We start from the raw sequence: 16,576 nt of genomic DNA, 5'->3' as shown, positions 1-16,576 counted from the left end.
ATATGGGTCAATCTGTCATAATTATTAGTCAGTCAGTTCTTCATGCTACTCAAAAAAAAGTTGATCCATAACAGTGAGTGACCCATGATTGTGATCCCGACTAGAGAATTGTAACAAAAATATAACATAATCCTAACAAACCATGATACATGATATAATCATGTTCAACATCCTTGGTGTTTTCAAAATAATGTAACTCAATTATATCACATTATGCTATAAATGTTGTTTGATAACTCATTGTGTTATAATTTAGTTTGAAGTCTTCGACATTTGGGAAAAAAATGTCACAAAATTGTATCAAATTATGATAGAGACTAGCAATCTTGAGGTTTAAATTTATATCACATTTTGTTATAATTTTGATCTGATTGTACCAAAATAGGTTATTATCTTGATTAGACCAGCGTACTTTTTGTTTCAATTTTAGTTATTTTAACATCATCCTGCATCTAGTTTATAACATAATAAGCTATAGAAAAATATTATAACATCATAACACAATATGATATAAACTTGATATAATTTTCTAGTCGGGATGGCAGTACATTTTTTATTGATTGGTAACACACATTCCGACAGATGCACGTTTAGTTACCGAAATACAAAGAAGGAATCAAATTTCCAACCTCAACACAGACCGATACCCATCGATATTGATAGATTAAGTTGTAAAATTAGGTTAATGGGAGGCCGTTGCGTGTTTGCTTGGTCCATCCCAGCTGGGCACCCCAAAGCAACAGTGTGTACCAAGTAACATAGAAACGGTCGGTGGAAAGCTCCCCGTGACCTTCGCATTCTTTTCTTCAACACTTTGTTTTGAGGATATCTGTGTTCCCATATTCCCGGGAATGATGCAGCTGTGGCGTAACCGGCGCTGACTGTTGCTACATCGATAACAATCGACCAGAGTAGGTCGTAGGTAAATGTAAGTCCGCTAAAACTAAGACGCTAAATCCTTGGTTCATCCATGCCTTTCCTTCTATTCTGTTATTCTTTGAGGAAGGTCAAAATGTTTTCGACCCGCCTTGGTGGTTGTGACCTACGAAAAGTGAAAGTGGAATCTATTCTGGTGTGGGAGTGGGGAAGGAAGCTCTATTACTGTCTCAGGGTTATGCTGTAACATCCATCGGTTGGCTAATTTCGTGGTAGATGCAGCTTGTTTCATAATCGTTATTCAAAAATTTAAGGATAATTACCAGCCAAATCGAACATCGCTAAACATCGACTTTTTTGTTGTTCACCGACGAAAAGTATGCGTGCCGAACATCCGCTGGAGATGACTTCCCTTAGAAGCCGCAGTCAGTCCGATTGAGTTTTTTAAAATAATTGCCACTATACGGCACAAATGCGACGATGGACGATGTGCTGCTCAACCCATTCGAGGCCCGAAAAAAAAAGATTAAGCGTTCGAGCGTCGTCGTGTCAAGTAACACCAACAACTGTCCACTGTCGTCGTCTCGCTAGTTAGCCCATTCCCGGTTAATTGGATTTAGCTGCTCTATACTACGAGCAAACTTTACAGCAAGTTGCCAAACAGCCAACGAAATAGAGAGAAAGAAACAAAAAAACAAATTGGTGGTAATGGTTCTTTCGGTCAAACAAAAAAAAAAACCGAAGCAAAACAACCAAAATCAATAACACTAATTGACGAATGTTGCGAGCACTAATTTGAACCAGTTAGAGCGTTCCCCGACAGCACGACGGACGATCAACAACGTGGTACCACCGGTTGTGGAGGTATGTTAGGCGTTTCCTCCTAGCTACGAACAGCCGGTTCAAGTCGGTCGGTGTCAATTTAGTTTGACTGGAAACGTTGGAGAAAAGTTTTGCCACCCGTCGATTAACGCAGCCAGCGCCTTACTCGCGAAGAAACGCTTGTCAATGCAAGGAAAGTTTGACTATCGACTTCAACTACTGCGACAGGATCAGGGATTAAAAATGTCATGAAAATGTCGTTTGGTTATTTGCTTATTTCTTCGTCCTTAGTAACGATATCAACGATATCATAGATTTTCCATTACTAACCATCATTATGGATGAGCGCCCGGATGAAAAATCGCACCAGAAATGGTGGAATCTTAAAAATGTCATGACATTTTTTGAATGTCAATTTCTTGATTTTTGCTTTGGCTGACCAAGTCATGTGGGAAATTACACAGTTGAAAATGCTTTGACATCCATGTGCTCGATGAACAAATTGAGATTTGAATTATGAAAAAATCCACGTACTCCGGTGAGAGTCGAACTCACGACTCCCAATTCGCTAGACGGGCGCTTCTATTTCTTCAAGCTACGGAGTCACTCGACTATCTCCGTCGCCAGTAGGCCTAGAACTGAACTCGATTCCACAGTCGCACATGGTTATCTTCTTTTCACAATCCAAACCTCCTTCAGGTTCGGATGGGATTAGATGAACATCTAACACATACACTGTTGTTCACATGTATATGTCAAAGCGGGAGTGGAAATTATTTTCATTTTTAATTGTCGGGAGCTGTGGAATCGAGTTCAGTTCTAGGCCTACTGGCGACGGAGATAGTCGAGCGCTTCCGTAGCTTGAAGGGATAGAAGCGCCCGTCTAGCGAATTGGGAGTCGTGAGTTCGAGTCTCACCGGAGTACGTGGATGTCTTTTCATAATTCGAATCTCAATTTGTTCATCGAGTACATGTTCTGTTGTGCACATGGATGTCAAAGCATTTTCAACAATGACATTTTTTTATCACCTTTTAATTCTGTGTCATTTTATAATTACTGGACAACATTATTGATATCTCTTATAAATTCCTTCAGAAATTCCCTTTTGATTTTTTTCAGAATTGCTTTAGGGACTTCAAGCCATGAAATCTTCAAAAGATTCCGCCAATTATTTCTTTCGAGAGCTTGTGCTTGAGCTTGAGCTTGATTGACCGCCCGTAGATGCTATTCCAATATCGCCAGACCAGCTACACTCCCACAAGGAACCAATGAAATTATCTGCCGGGGACTAGCAGACAACTTCAGTATGTGAGCGTTGGCGATCTTCTATTATATAGGCGACAATGACGCCTGCCACGTTAGGTTGCAGGTCAATGTGGGGAAGGGGAAAGAAGTGATGATTGCAATCGTTTGTATCCACATCAGACCGAATATACCTCTGCGTCTGCACAAACTCATGCGGATGTCGGAGTGTTGGTGGGATATGGTTGGCAGAGGGCTCACACATTGGTGTGTGTATGCCAGGCGTAACATGATAGATTATTGCTATTAGGGCCTGTCCATAAACTACGTAGACTCTAAGGGGGGGACGGGGGGGTCTGGCCAAAGTCTACGCTCCATACAAATTTCGAAATTTTTGTATGAACAAAAGTCTACGAGGGGGGAGGGGGGGGGTCTGAGATTGCCCAAAAAAAGTCTACGTAGTTTATGGACAGCGCCTTATTACTATGAAGCTAAAGCGGCACAGTTCGCATGATTGCATAACTCGAGGCGTTATCTGATAGATTGATGTGTGCTGTGCTGTGAAAGTTGGAAGCAAAGGAAACGGCTTTTCAACCGTTTCTGGTTCTAGCAATGGCTATGAACATATGAATACATATGAGTTGTATATATACAGGGTGTTAGGTTCCTGAGTGCAAACTTTTTAAAGGGTGTTAGAGGACCATAAATAGAGCAAAAAATTGTCTTACGCATATGGTCAAATCTTAACCGTTACGTAGTTATTGAACTTCCCATGTTTTTGACTCTTATTGCCTTAACTGGCTATAACATGAAAATGGTTAAACTTATCGAAGTTTTTTGACCCATATTCGAAAGATTATTGAATTTTCTATCAAATGGCATCTTTGAATCGATTGGTTTAGTTAAATAACTAAGTTTTCTAAAGCAAATAGCTCAAAAGTAGTGTGTTTTAATTTATTCTTGTCAATTATCTTTGAAAAATGCGTAGTAAATCAAAATTCTTTCTTCGGCAAAGTTGTGGCCCCTGCTTCACTCTACAATTCGTTCTTTGACATCAAACTTTTACCTCTTGTCGTTTTGTTGCTATTTCGATTTTAACATCGCATTTCAGATCATAAATTTACAACTGTCATGGAAAGCACTTTTTTGCGCATTGTGCCACACATTTAAATCAAAATTGCAAGAAAACGATAAGAGCTAGACGTTTGGTGTCAAGGAATGAATTATAGAGTGTAACAGGGACCACAACTTTGTCGAAGAAAGAATTTTAATTTAATACGCATGTTTCAAAGATAATTGACAAAAACCAATAAAAATACGCTATTTTTAGCTATTTTGCTCTAGAAAACTTAGCTATTTAACTAAACCAATCGATTCAAAGATGCCATTTGATAGAAAATTCAATAATCTTTCGAATAAGGGCAAAAAAAAACTTCGATAAGTTTGACCATTTCCAAGTTATTGCCAGTTAAGGCAATAAGAGTCAAAAACATGGGAAGTTCAATATCTACGTAACGGTTGAGATTTGACCATATGCGTAGAACAATTTTTTTCACCATTTATGGTCCTCTATCACCCTTTAAAAAGTTTGCACTCAGGAACCTAACACCCTGTATATAGAGAGGAGCGTACAGAGAAAGTGGATAGAAAGAAACAAAGTAGAAGGAAAGGAACGGACCAGAGATTTAACCCAGGACCTTCTGCATATGAATCAGAAGCGGTAGCCACTAGACAACCATGCCCATCTATTTCGCCAATCATTTCTTTCGAGATTCTTCTAATTCTTCTTATAGTTGATTTTGAAATGTCTTCAAATGTTTCAAAAGTCTAAGGGGAATTTCCTACAAAGCTGATAGAGGAATTCCTTAAGAAACTGTTGGAGGAAATCTTCAAAGAATTCCTCCAGGAATTTCTTAAAGAATGTCACAAAAACTCCTGAAGGATTTCCGGAATATGCTGCAGGAGATCAAGCCCATGAACATCTGGAAGAATTCCAGAATGGACTTTCAAAGAACATTCAGAAGGATCTGCATGAATTCCAGAAGGAACAGAAAAGAGTTCTGAGAGGAATTTTGAATGGAGTTCCTGAAAAAACTTCCGGAATCAGTTTATGTAAAATCCCGGAAAAATGTCGGAAGGTATCCCGCAAGAATCCCATAAGAAGTTCCTGGAGGATTCTCGGAAGAAGTTATTGCAGCTATCCCGGAAGGAGATCCCAGAGGAATCCCGGAAGGAGTTCATGAAACAATCCTGGAAGTAGTTTCTGAAAGATTCCCGGAAGACATTCCTAGTTGAATCCCGGAATAAGTTCTTGGAAGAATACCGGGAGAAGTTTTTGGAGTTCTCAACAAAATGTCCAAAGGCGCTCCTAGAGGAATTCAGGAAGGAATCCTTGAATTAGGAGGAATCCAGGAACCAAATTCTGGAAGGATCCCAGACGAAGTTCTCCTAGGAATTCCGGAAAGAATTCTCGGAGAAATGACGGAAGGAATCCTTTAAGCAATCCCAGTGATAGTTCCTCAAGGAATCCCAGAAGGATTGCCTGGAAAAATCCCGGAAGAATTTCTTGGAGGGTTCTAGTAAGGATTTCTCAAATGACTCTCAGAAATCCTTAAGAAATTCGGATTGCAGGGCTCGATACACAAATCAACAGGTCACACAAATTCTGCAAATTTAACAGTCGGGTTGTAAGAGGTCACGCCGTCTGGTACACTTTTGGGCCATTCTTTCCGGTTCTGGTGTACGGATACTACCTGGTATGGTAAAAATCTAAAGTACACAAGTTGGTGGAAGATTCTTTTGATAGATTTCTAGAAAAACTTCAGAAAATTTTCAGGAAGAACTCTAGAAAGAAATTCCTTGTGAGTATTTCTGGAAAAAAAAACAGAGGAACTTCAAGAGAAATCGCCGGATGAGCTTAACCCTCGAGTGATCGCGTACACCACATTGAAAAAATCTTGCTTTTTATACTCAGCATCAGCGTGGTGCTGACGGAGGTAATAAACCACGCGAGTTACGGAAGGTTAAGGATAATTCTTATGGATTTTTTTAAGAACTTTCTTTCTCAAGGATTCTTTTGACGAAATTCCGGGAAATTCCTGGAGAAACATTCAAAAGAACTCCTGGGTTGATCCTCGTAGACATTCTTAGAATCTTTGAAGGAAACCTAAAAAAAAATTCTTTGAATATTTGTATAAACTTTTTGAGCAATTATAGAAATTGTTATAGGAATTATTGTTAATAAGAATAAATTTTAAATAGTTGATCCAGGTCAGTTATATCTTAAAGTTCATTTCGCATAATTAATTTCTGCATCATATTTAAGTAATTTAAGAAATTCTGCAATAAATCCTGTAATATTTCAACTACGGATATGATGTGTATCTTTAACTTTTGAATAATACAAGTTTCTAAAAAACAAACTGGTTTCAAGGAATTTCATCCATTCAGTAGTTGTAGCAGCGGTTACGATAAGAATCTGACCGAATTACAGGTGAATTTTTCAAAGTCATTCGCCTTATATTTCTGAAATGCATTGCTCTAGAAATCCCTACATACATTCATCATTTTCGGAAAATCTTCGGATTTTCTTTAAAGGAATTCTGGAGGAAGCTCATGAAAATGTATATAAATCATTGCAAGAATTGCTAGTGAAAACTTTGGCGAAAAGGCATGGGAAATCTTTGCAGGCATTCCTGGAGGAATTCTTGGAGAATCCTATATTAAAAATTTGCTAAACCTATCACCTAATCCATGTCAATTCTGTCTATCGTATTGTCACTGTATTGTAACGAGACATCATCCTATTCAATGACCCATGTTTGGCATAGTCTGTTATGTCGTAAAAAATATGTTTCTATTCCTTAATAAACGAGTGGGAGCAAAGAAATGAAAGTTTTTCAATATTGTGGGGAACATATTATATTTGATATAACATCATTTATAAAAGCAACCATGGCAGAATCTTTTCGATTTTCGAGGTTACCTAAATGAAACAACATAGGGTGCCTGTACCAATTATGGCACTACCTAAGGAAAACTATTTGTACAAAAATAACGAGAAGACCAACGAATGTCACCAATATGTTAAAAGATAGTTTAGTTTCCATACTTTACAGGAAAAATATAAAAACGGAGCCAAAACTACTTTCAGTATTTATTACGGCGTGTGCCAATGATAGGAACCCTGTCCCAGTTATAGCTACATTTTTTAACTTCGGTTCTTTTTCGCACTATTTGCATGCATTTCTTATGGGATTAGCCATAATTGGTACACTATGGCGAAAAAGGGTGCAAGGAAGCCGAAATTTTAAGGAAAATGATTTATTTCTACCATAATTTGAGCAAAACGTGGACTTTAAATGAATGCAACCATCTTTTGTGAACGTGATCTGTTGTTCACATTTTTTTATTGTTGATATATATCGTTAAAGGGTGAAAATCAACTATGGCGAATAAATGGTACTATAGCCATAATTGGTACACTTACCCTACTACGCCTAGTTTCCTTAAAGCAAACAACCAAAACTGTTTTGGGTCAACTCTATCCGGTTAATATGTGCAACCTGACATGGAGTGCAAACAACACTGCAATATTCAAGAAGAAGTCTTCCGTATGTCACATATATATTTTAATTATATAAGGATCATAAAAATGAATTGCTGGCAACACTGACCATACAGATTTAAATAAAGTTAAATAACTCAGATCCGGTGTGAAATGGGCAATTCGAATGTTTGGCAATTTGAATGTTTGAAATGTTATAGTGCACCAGAAGTGCAGTACACTGTTTCACGTTGTGACACAAACATTATATTATTGCTGGCAACACTGATCATATCATTCTTAACTGATTTCAGAAAAGTGTTTCCAAGATTACTATAGTTTTTGGGCATCTGTAACATTCGAGCGACTGTTACATTGGGGCGAATGACTTTCGGGCGTTTGTTACTTTTCAGCATTTGTCATTCGGGCGTTTGGAATTTTGGCGAATGGTTTTCGGGAAAATGTGACATACCAAACCGATGAATCACCAGATTGATCTTGTCCTTCTGAACAACTTTGCCGAAGACGACACGGAAATGTAAAACTTTACTTGATAACTAGCGCTACCTAGTGGCGAAATTACTAAGTAATCAAAAAATCACCAGATAATTCTTGTGCTTTTGAAAAATTTTGCCGAAAACCACAATTTTCTATCTGCTATTCGGGGATAAAGAAGATGTAACTTTACTTGATAACTACCCGAGCAAAGTACAATAACTGACCAGTAACAAATTGATGACTAATGTTCGCTCCAGAACTTATTTTACAATGTTGTGTTATCAACTTGATAATTCATGCTACCATACTTTGCAAACTGAGAGCATCATCGTCAACAACAACAGCGGAAGTTAGTTATCAAGACATTTACAAATATGATTCTGATAACAAAATGAGTTTTCAATTAGATAAAATCGATTGATTTACAGAAATTTTTATCAGGGTGCTTTTGATGACAAAATCAGATATTTTAATGATATCGCGGGTATACTTGACTGATATCATGTTTGATCCCAAGTAACATTTTGATGGCCAATTAGTCTTGTACAGGTTGTGAGAACCGTCTTAAAACCTAATATTTTTCATTTTCGTTTTATGTTGGTTTTAAGAACCTCTTCTAGTCTGTTTGACTTCAAAATGTTACTTGGGATATGTTGCCTGTTCATTCAGTCAAAATAAGAACAAATTAAGTTAATTATATATGATATCAGATAACACAGTATGTTATCCGGTTGCTCTGAAACTTCGCTCAGGTAGCAACAACCCCTAGTTAATGAGCAGTCTTATGTAAATCGATCGCAATGTTGCCATCTGAGGTCATAATTTCAAATAGTGAATGGCCACTCGTGATAGACTTGGTCAGTTCAGTACTCAACTGTGCCGAACACATATACGATTGTCACGGGAGCGTGCATGAATTCAGTTCAGAGACTGTTTTAAGATTAAATTTTGGCTTTGAAGAATTGCGCAAAACTTGCCTGAACAACCACAGCAAGTGGTAAGGTATGCGGATTCGAGGTGTTTGCTTTCGTCGATGAAGGTCCACGGGTCATTATTCTGGAAGAGAAAGTCGCTAAGGAACTCAGCGACACAGGCCCTAAGAGCAACATCGAGGACAAGGAACGTTACCCGAGCAGAGGAGAATACCAAATTCATAACAACAGAATCACATAGCCGCTTTTTATATCAAAATTTGTTATAACTAACTTATCGAGGTATTACTTTTTCATGTTTTGTTAGGCAATCTTATTATGTTATAATCAAGTTATTGAGATTCATCCACAAAATAACATTTCAATATTATACTTTATTGTGGACCAAGTTTTCTTATTATTCTGCTATTGAAAATGTACAAATATGTGATAAACTATAATACAACAATAACAAGTTTTCTAGTTCACTGCAAGATTCATTATTATTGAATCTAAAAAACATGTTATTAAATTGGTCTTCAAGGAATATTTTTTAATGATTTTTGTTATTTTGCAGCTTATGACAGACAAGGTAATAACATAATAAGATATGTTGATAACATAAAAATTACTGATTGCATTATACAGTTATTATGCCAAAATAACATATTTTATTATGCTGTTGATATTCTCTTCTGCTCGGGTAACCCAATACGTTCACCGCCAGCCTGAAAGGCATCCAATAGATGACTACATAAAGTCTCCAGTTAGCCTAATTGTTAAGGCTATGGATCGCCAATCCGGAGACGGCGGGGTTCGATTCCCGTGCCGGTCGGGAAAATTTTCTCGACTTCCTGGGCGTAGCGTATCATTGTACTTGCCACATAATGTACAAATTTATGCAAAGGCAGGCAAAAAAAGCCCTTCAATTATTAATTATTAATTATCAACTATTAAAAAAAATAAAGAAAAAAAAAACTGTGGATTGCTCAAAAGAACACTGAGTTGAAGAGAGGCAGGCCTAGTTCCAATGCGAACGTCGAGCCATGAAGAAGTATGAATTCATAGAGAATAATAAAAAAACGACCAAAAACTCCTCGAGAACAACAAAGGTAATCAACGGGAGGAAATTAGTTCAAGTGTTGTCGGTCACCTTTGCGTCAGCTAAACCATGAAACAAACCAGACAAGTGGTCGCCGTCGTCCGTCGTCAAACGCCTAGAAGTGTCGCTTGGCCTCAATGACAGAGAAAACGATACCACCAACCACAAAAAAAATAGCTAACCAAAATCCATTAACCTCTCTAGTAGTGACGATGGCGGCGGCGTCCGGTGGTGAGGTGACACCTCTAGAATTGAGGTTATGAGCAATCGTCGTGTTGTGATTTAATTCTTATGGAAGAAAAAAAATCGTTCCCAAAGATCGGTATCAATTTACGACCAGCACCACAAACCGCAACCCGTTGAGTGGACAGAACGGCGACGGCGACAATAACGCCGGCTCTGCGGAAACATTTCCCATTAGCATGAGAAGTACTTGAGGAGTGTGCGAGAGAGAGACGAGGAGAGAAGAGTACAAAGTTCTAGATCTGTATCGTGATGGGGAGGCTACGTTTGGATCCGGCCCAAGTAGGTCGACTTACGTGGTGTTGGCAACCGGCCATCGCACGACAAAAAAATGTAAAACTTAACACAGTTAAAATAACTACAAAATTATGTTTAAAATAAACGTAGGGTCATGTTTGAAACAAACATGTGTTTTGAATTTGTTTCAAACAGTTACATGATTTGGGGAACGAGCGGTTCAATGAATATTGTAGAAATAAATATGGGGATGAGGTTATTTTCAAAATAAATACTTGTGATTTAAACTTTTTGTTAGTTGAATCAATAAACATTAATATGTTTGATTTAAACTAATAAAAATGTTGTTCGTGTATAACGTGGATTCCACTAGTAGTGCACTAAATACCTGAATAACTATTGGTTGAAGAAGATTGTATCATTGCCTTTTTCAACTTGACAAGACGGCCGCCACAAAAGGACACTTTGTTTTTTTTCGTTTTATACGCATGTATTTACATTTAGCAAAATAGGCAGAAGAAATTATTTTTTTCCTGTGCATTGCCGTACAAACAGCCTGAGGAGCGAAAAACTTTCTCTCTGTTATGCGACTTTAAAACCCCCTCATAAGCAAGGGAGAGCAGTAAGGTATTTTAAGGCTCAATCAGAAAATTAAATGCACGCGGTCAAGCAACAGCAGTTGCATTGCAACCGACGAACCCAGTTATGTTGGCATCATCTCCTGCCTGTTTTGGCTGCCGGTATCATACTCGCCCGCCGAGCAGAAGAGCATGATGAGGTCATCCACGCGATGATGATGAACCGCCGCCGGACCGGCCGGGCGAACAGCGACGGACGAGTGATACATAATATTAAAATTAAAATAAAGCGCATCGCATCATCTTGCGGGCAAGACAAAAAGGGGTAGATCTGCATTTCGTCTCGCCTTTTCGGATTGAAACCGACACGGTACTTAAGGAGTGGTGTGCGTGTAAATTACACTTTTTGGGGGTCTTGATTGAGGGTTGCTCATCGGAGGAGGAAGGAATAACAGACGTAACTGCAGATAATGAGCGGTTATCATCGGTCTGCAATACAGATTTTCTGCCAAGTGTCAAGGCTTAACTAGGTTGAGAAGGAGACAACCTCTTAGGGCTTGAAGATTACTGCTTGGAACAAACAGGAAACTTTAGTGTGCAGATGCTGGTGAACAATGATGCCTAACGCATCAGAATACTGGGGAATTAGGGAAAGGGAAGGGGGAATGATGATGCAATCGCTCGCCCATTGCAAAACGCGACTATACTACAGCGTATTTGCGAGTTTTCGCAAAAGTTCCTTTTGGAATCCCTCCAGGAGTTTTAACGGAAGAGCCACAAGGAGTCCAGACAACCAGAATTCGTATAAGGATGTACGCAGTACATCGTATAAAGCATTATTTTAAGTTAGTATCGCATCGTTGCTAACGACATTCTGATGTATAATTGCGATGAATCCAACTTATTCGCATAAGCGTACGATCAACCTCGCAAATAGCGAGCTACGATGGTTATACGATTTCACTCGGAACTTTTCTTATTATGTCAGTTGAACTCGCATTGGTGTACGAATCAAATCGCATACGTATAAAATTAAACTAGTTCAAGTGTGCAAACAAACTCGCACAGGCTAGAATCATTTATGTTGACATAATTCGATTTGATATGTGATAACAAAGAAAGATGTGCTGTTTGACTGCGGATGCAGTGCCAAAAAGCTACAACATAGAAAGTGCACAGCCTTCATTATGGTTGCAAAGTCATCATTTTTGTTTTGTAGCCAGAGAGCCAGAGAGGGCTAGTGAAAATTTTTCGGGACATCTCGCTTCGTCACGTCAAACGCATTTCAACAAACACTGAGGTGAGTTAAATTGTCTTGATAATTAACAAGTTTATTTCATAAATAGTGTTTGGCGTTAAGTGTAAAGTGTTGCTCGATAATCTAAAGCTTATTTGTGTGGCATTGAGGTGACAAGAATTGTTCAATATTAAGTCACATAAGATACTATATTACGTCGCAATTGTGCACACCGTGCATCACATAAGATTTCGGTTCAAGTCATATAACGTTATTACTGTTCTGCCAATAGACGTATATCGCTTCCTCTTTTGTACGCAATGTAACTTTACCGCCTAAAGTATGTATAACACGGTCATAAACTTCTTTATACGTGCAAATTGGTTGTTTGGGAGCAGAGTTTAAAATTTTCATTTTCAGTGAGTGAAATTCAACGTGAATTTTGAAGATTCTCAACTGAGGGATCAAAATAAAATTCATTTTGGTGAATGAATTTTCTCACTAATTCATTCATTTTTCTGTCACTGACAATTTTCACTGAGAAATATAACCTGACCGTAACTCCCGATTATTCTTCCAATCGCCTCAAACTTGTGTATAGTAGTAATTAAATACGAATTGACTGCTCTATTTGTCCATTAAGTCGGATTTTGCGTCTGTTAACAGAAATTGGACATTTTATGACATGCGATAAAATATTCGTGACAGAGAATTGAATGAAAAAAGAGAGGCATTCAGCTGACAATGATTGTGGCCAAGCACGAATGAAAAAATGAGAATGTCAATCTTCACTTTCAGCCTTCGATTTTTTTACACACTGTTTGGGAGTTCCTAAGGGGATTCTCCAGGAGGTCCTTTGGGACTTCCATGGGTAGTCTCACTAGAAACTGTTCCATGAGTTTCTTCTGAGAGTCCCTTAGGAATTCGTTAAAGAATTTGATTAGTAGTTTCTTCTACGCGATCTCTTGGAATTCATTCTGAACTACTTTTAGGTTTCTTTCTAGAATATTTTTGGGATTTCTCCAGGGAATTTCGTACGATTCCGGTTGGTTATATCTTGGAATTTGTTTGAATACCAAGCTAGAAAAGTTGCTGACCCCTGGGATTTCTTCGGTAGATTCTTCTGGGAATCAATCAGATATCACTTTTAAAATGCCTTCCTAGGTTTCTACGGGGATTTTATCAGAAGCTCCACCAAAAATTGGAATTCATTGAGGGGTTTTACCTAAGAAATCCTCTTGAATTTCCTCCCGTTGTTACTTCTGAGACTCACATAGATGCTTTTATAGTGCAAGATGCTTTTTGTTTTCTTGAAATTTCCTGAGAAATTCCTTATGAGATTCCACTAGACGATCCTTCTGGGGTTCCCCCCAAAGTTTTTCCGGGGATTCTTCCAAAAGTTTTTCTGGGATTCCATCAGGAGTTCCTTTTGAACTTTTACAAAGAGTTCCTACTAGTATTTTTTCAAAAAAAATCCTTCTGGGATTGTAATACTGCAAAATCGCTACGTACTTCTGGTATTCGTCCACGAGTTTGGTCTGAGATTCCTCCAAGAGTTGCTTCTGAAATTCCCACGTCTGAAACTCAACCGTGCCATCGTTTCTCCTCCAAGAAATCCTTATGGGAATCTTCCAGGACTATCATTCAAGAATATTCGATGAGTTGATTCTGGTAATTCTACAGATCGATTTTTGGCCATAACTCTGTCAATTTTTAACTGATTCACATGAAAATTTGTGCATAGGCAGACATCGTCATTACTATCCGTGTACGAAAAATCAAGTCAATTCGTTAAAAAATGACTGAGTTATAACAGGAAAACGACCAGTGTAAAAAAAAATCGAGTGTACTCCAGAACTTTCTTCGTGAATTTCATCTAGAAATCCTTCAAGATTTTTTCAGGAAATCCTTATCGAGCTTTATCTGAAAATCCACCAGACCTTTAGAAGTTTCCACGGGAATTCCTCCAGGAGTCAGAAACTCTCCAGGATTTTGTAATGGGCCTCCTCCAAGAGTTCATTCTGTAAATCCTCAGAAGTTCCTCATGGGAAATTCTCCATGAGTTCCTTTAGTATATCTATTAGGATTTCCTTTTGGAAATCCTCTACGTGTTCTTTTCTGAGATTCCTCAAAGATTTTTTTTTCCTGAGAATCCACCAGGACATTTTTGGGGATCCATCAAGGAGTTTCTTCAGAAGCTCCATCTGAAAATCCCCCAAAAGTTCCCTCTAGGAGTCTTCCTGGAGTTCATTCCGGAAATCTGCCAGGAGCTCTTTCTGAGAATCCTACACAAGATACTTTTGAATATCTTTCAGAAGTTTTTTGTGGGAACTCATGAGTTCTTTTTGGGATATCTTCATGTTTTCCTTTTGGAAAATTTCTAGAATTTTTCTAGCAATCCTTTAAGAGTTACTACTGAGATTCCTCGACGATTTTATCCTGAGAATCCTCCACGATGCCCTTCGTGGAACCATCCGAGACTGTTTCTGGAAACATTCAAGGAGTTCCTTCTGAAAATCCTTGTGCAGCTATTCCGTTGTTTCCCAAATTTCTTCTTAGAATCCTTTGGACTTTTCTTCGGGAAATTCTCCAGAGCTTCATTCTGAAAATATTTCAAGGATTTCTTCTCCAGGAGTTCAATCTGGAAATTTTCCATGAGCTTCTACTGAAAATCTTCAAAGTTCCAAAACTTACCCTCTTGTATCTCATTCTGAAAATCTGTCAAGAGTTCCAGGATTTCTTTTGGGGTTTCTTGAAGAGTTCCTTTCCGAAGTTTCTTATGAAAATATCCCAGGAATTCTCTCAGTGTTCCTTCTGGAAATCTTTAGAGAAGTTCTTCAGAATCCTGCAGAAGTTTTTCCTGTAATTTATCCATACGTTTGTTTTTAGATCAACCAAAAGTTCCTTCCGAGAATCCTCCAGTCCATTCCTCTGAGAATACTCCAGAAGTTCACTTTGAGAATTCTCAAGAAGTTCCCTACGGGAATCCTCTAGTAATTTCATTTGGGAATCCTCCAGGAGTTCCTTCTGCATTTCCATCAGGATTTCCTTCTGGGAGTCCTCTATGAGTTCCTTTAGAGATTCCTCAAGGGGTTTCTTCTGGGAATCGTTCAGGACGTCCCTCTGTAAATCCTCAAGGGCTTTTTAGGGGATACTTCAAGGAGTTCCTTCTGGAAATCCTTAAGGAGTTCCTTCTGATAATCCTCCAGCAATTCCTTTCAGGAGCCCTCCTGTAACTCTTTCTAAGTCTTCAGAAGTTTCTTGTAGGAACTTATGAGTTCTTTTTGTATTCTATCTGGAAAATTTCCAGCATTTTTTTTTCTAGTAATCCTCTATGAGTACTTTATGGCAATCCTCAATGAGTTCACTCTGGGAATCCACCAGATATTTCTCCTGGGAATCCTCTAGGACTTCATTTGGCAATGATCTAGGAGTTTCTCCTGGAAATTTCACAGCTTCTACTAAAACTCTTCGAGCAGTTCATCCTGAAACTTCTGCAAAAGTATTTTCAGAAAATCTTTCAGAATTTCATTTTGGGAATCCTCCAGGGATTCTTATGGCAATGCTGCAGGGATTATTTCCGAAACATTTCCATGAGCTTCTACTGAAAATCCGCCAGAAACTTTTTGCTGAAAATTCTGAAAAAGTGCCAAAAGTTACCTTTTTAGAGTTCATTCTGAAAATCTACCTAACGTTCCTTGTAGAAATCCTCCAGTCCAGACTTTTATTTCGGATTTTTCGAGGAGCATTTTCTCTGTGGTTTCTTATGGGAATTTCCCATGAATCCTCCTGGTGTACCTACCAGAAATCTTACGGGAGTTTTTTTTTATGTTTCAAGAATTCTTTCTTTCTGCGAATCCTACAGGAATGCCATCTGAAAATTCTTCAGGGGTTCTTTAGGAAAATCCTGCAGAAGTTCTTTGTGGAATTTCATATGGGAAGGCCACAAAAATCCTCCAGCAATTCTGGGATTTGACCATGAATTGCTTCTTAGGTTTCTCCAAGAGCTACTTCTTGAATTTCTACACGAGTTTTTTTCGGGGATCTTTAAGGGGTGTCTGCAGGAGTTCTTTTGTAATTCATCTATACATTCATTTTAAGATTCCTCCAAGTGACATTCTCCAGGATATCTTATTGGGCATTCCCCAAGAATTACTTCTGGGAATCCTCCAGGAGTTTTTTTTTGGGAATCCTCAAGAAGTTCCGTAGGGAAATCCCTAGCGATTTCTTCTGGAAATCCTCCAGGAGTTCCTTCAGTATATCAATCAGGAATTTCCCTCTGT

This window comes from Aedes albopictus, chromosome 3, assembly GCF_035046485.1.
Source record: "Aedes albopictus strain Foshan chromosome 3, AalbF5, whole genome shotgun sequence".
NCBI lineage: Eukaryota > Metazoa > Arthropoda > Insecta > Diptera > Culicidae > Aedes > Aedes albopictus.
The sequence above is the reverse complement of the archived record's forward strand: the minus strand, read 5'-3'. Positions refer to the sequence as shown.